The 3,049-nt window shown below is 57.3% G+C and overlaps 1 non-coding gene across 1 annotated transcript in view; it reads right to left on the bottom strand.

Annotated features, from left to right (window-relative positions):
* The window catches only part of LOC126443824 (small subunit ribosomal RNA), a 1,909-nt gene extending 584 nt beyond the window's left edge, over positions 1-1,325 (bottom strand). Inside the window, exon 1 of the ribosomal RNA XR_007582208.1 lies at positions 1-1,325. This exon is cut by the window's left edge and continues 584 nt beyond it. This is a non-coding gene — a ribosomal RNA (small subunit ribosomal RNA).
* Between the last annotated feature and the right edge of the window lie 1,724 nt (positions 1,326-3,049).

Below are 3,049 nucleotides of genomic sequence, written 5' to 3'. Positions count from 1 at the left end.
TTCCGGTGTCCGGGCCTGGTGAGGTTTCCCGTGTTGAGTCAAATTAAGCCGCAGGCTCCACTCCTGGTGGTGCCCTTCCGTCAATTCCTTTAAGTTTCAGCTTTGCAACCATACTTCCCCCGGAACCCAAAAGCTTTGGTTTCCCGGAGGCTGCCCGCCGAGTCATCGGAGGAACTGCGGCGGATCGCTGGCTGGCATCGTTTATGGTTAGAACTAGGGCGGTATCTGATCGCCTTCGAACCTCTAACTTTCGTTCTTGATTAATGAAAACATACTTGGCAAATGCTTTCGCTTCTGTTCGTCTTGCGACGATCCAAGAATTTCACCTCTAACGTCGCAATACGAATGCCCCCGCCTGTCCCTATTAATCATTACCTCGGGTTCCGAAAACCAACAAAATAGAACCGAGGTCCTATTCCATTATTCCATGCACACAGTATTCAGGCGGGCTTGCCTGCTTTAAGCACTCTAATTTGTTCAAAGTAAACGTGCCGGCCCACCGAGACACTCAATAAAGAGCACCCTGGTAGGATTTCAACGGGGTCCGCCTCGGGACGCACGAGCACGCACGAGGCGGTCGCACGCCTTCGGCTCGCCCCACCGGCAGGACGTCCCACGATACATGCCAGTTAAACACCGACGGGCGGTGAACCAACAGCGTGGGACACAAATCCAACTACGAGCTTTTTAACCGCAACAACTTTAATATACGCTATTGGAGCTGGAATTACCGCGGCTGCTGGCACCAGACTTGCCCTCCAATAGATACTCGTTAAAGGATTTAAAGTGTACTCATTCCGATTACGGGGCCTCGGATGAGTCCCGTATCGTTATTTTTCGTCACTACCTCCCCGTGCCGGGAGTGGGTAATTTGCGCGCCTGCTGCCTTCCTTGGATGTGGTAGCCGTTTCTCAGGCTCCCTCTCCGGAATCGAACCCTGATTCCCCGTTACCCGTTACAACCATGGTAGGCGCAGAACCTACCATCGACAGTTGATAAGGCAGACATTTGAAAGATGCGTCGCCGGTACGAGGACCGTGCGATCAGCCCAAAGTTATTCAGAGTCACCAAGGCAAACGGACCGGACGAGCCGACCGATTGGTTTTGATCTAATAAAAGCGTCCCTTCCATCTCTGGTCGGGACTCTGTTTGCATGTATTAGCTCTAGAATTACCACAGTTATCCAAGTAACGTGGGTACGATCTAAGGAACCATAACTGATTTAATGAGCCATTCGCGGTTTCACCTTAATGCGGCTTGTACTGAGACATGCATGGCTTAATCTTTGAGACAAGCATATGACTACTGGCAGGATCAACCAGGGAGCTGCGTCAACTAGAGCTGAGCAGCCGGCCGCCCGGGAGTGTGTCCCGGGGGCCCGCGCGAACACGCAAGCGTCCGCTCAATTATTCTGCAAACAGGAGGAGGCTGAGCTCCCCTGCACAACACACCTCGAAACCCTCTCAGGTCCCGGCGGCGCGCAGCGCCGTCCTAAGTACTTGGTCGGGTTCGAGAGAGGCGCAATCGCCCGGAGTTAGGCGAGTAGACGCTTTAGGTGCGACCACCCGTGCTCCCAACTGAGCTTGCCGCTGCCGACAGAGGCCCGGGAGCGTGCTGTCGTGGCATTGCCGGCGGGAGACAACACGCGCCACCTACGGTGACCGGCAGCTCCAACGCCAGCGCCACAGAAGGACAAAAGCCCCACTTGGGTGCCGAAGCGAACTCTCCCAGCACAGCGCACGCGCCAACACGTCCGCACAGCTGCGATACAAACCACCTGCGAGAACCGCTGGGGCGACCGAGCAGCAGACGGCGTCGCGGCGCCGAGCGCCGGGCGGCGGCGCATCCTCAGCGCACACAGTCCTCAATCGGACCAGCACACTGCAGATGGCCACCGCGCTTCGCACCGGGCCCGCGAGGACCTACTTTGGCCGCAAGGCGCCGCGAGCAGGGGGCCCCGGCGCGCAGCTGCGCCGCCTGCCGCGTCCGTCGGCCGGCGCGCCTGCCACTGGCCGCCCCCACCAGCCGGCTGTAGCGCGTGCGCCCACGCACCGCGCTGCCAGCACGCCGGGCGGCCCCCCCTCACCGGCCGGGGACAGTCTCACCCAGCCACCGCCGCGTATCGCCTCACACCCAGATCCCCTTTCACGTTCGTGGGCATGGTGGGTATCCCTGAAACAACCAGTTAATAGCTCGACCGATCGTCGCCAACACTGATTCACCTCTAGCGAGAACAACCGCACCACAACGGGTTACCTGTTGTTCATTTGCGTAACGTCACCAGCAAACGTAGACGTCCATCGCCATTTGCAACGAGTATTGCATGCCTGTGTCAGGTGTCACAACACACTACGTCTGCCCACATAGACGCAACAACATGTGCACGCCTCGAGAACACGTGGAAGGTAGCCCCCGTACGTATGCGGTGTCCATTGCGCGAACGACTGTCAGCCGGCCTCTGCAGGATGTCGCAGATGTGGAACGCGGTGCAACATGCTATCACGGTGTGTGAGAAGAGACGACTACGTCCGAATACACGCTCCACTACATCAACAGACTGCTCATGCTGATCGCCATCGAGGGCGTCCGTTCCTCCCACACGTCTGAATGGCGTACCACACTGCAATCCAGCTCTTATAGGGAGACGACACGTAGCTGCGTGCACAATATTTGGACTGTATGGTCTGCCGTTGCTAGGCGCAGTCGTCGTACGGTCACACATGTGCCACGATGTATCATTCAGTACATACGGACCAATGTGCAGTACAGTTTGTGGGTTTTGCGTACATCGGCGGACAGGTGACAGGCCGTACCACAACGTAGGCTGAGTACGTCGGCATGCGAAGGGCATTGAACATGCAAACTTCTCAACGACCAGCTTGCGAAGGCAGGGGGGAAGGGGGGGGGGGGCATGTACGTCCTGCTGCTATCCACATTACAGTGTATAGCAGGAGCATGTGGAAAGTCAGCAACACCTGCAAGGTGTTTAACATGACGCGATACACAGGGGACCGGGCAGTGCGAATAGCGAACTATATTGCGAGGGTTG

Source organism: Schistocerca serialis, unplaced genomic scaffold (genome assembly GCF_023864345.2).
Source record: "Schistocerca serialis cubense isolate TAMUIC-IGC-003099 unplaced genomic scaffold, iqSchSeri2.2 HiC_scaffold_194, whole genome shotgun sequence".
NCBI classification, from domain to species: domain Eukaryota; kingdom Metazoa; phylum Arthropoda; class Insecta; order Orthoptera; family Acrididae; genus Schistocerca; species Schistocerca serialis.
This window is presented reverse-complemented; position numbering and strand designations above follow the sequence as displayed.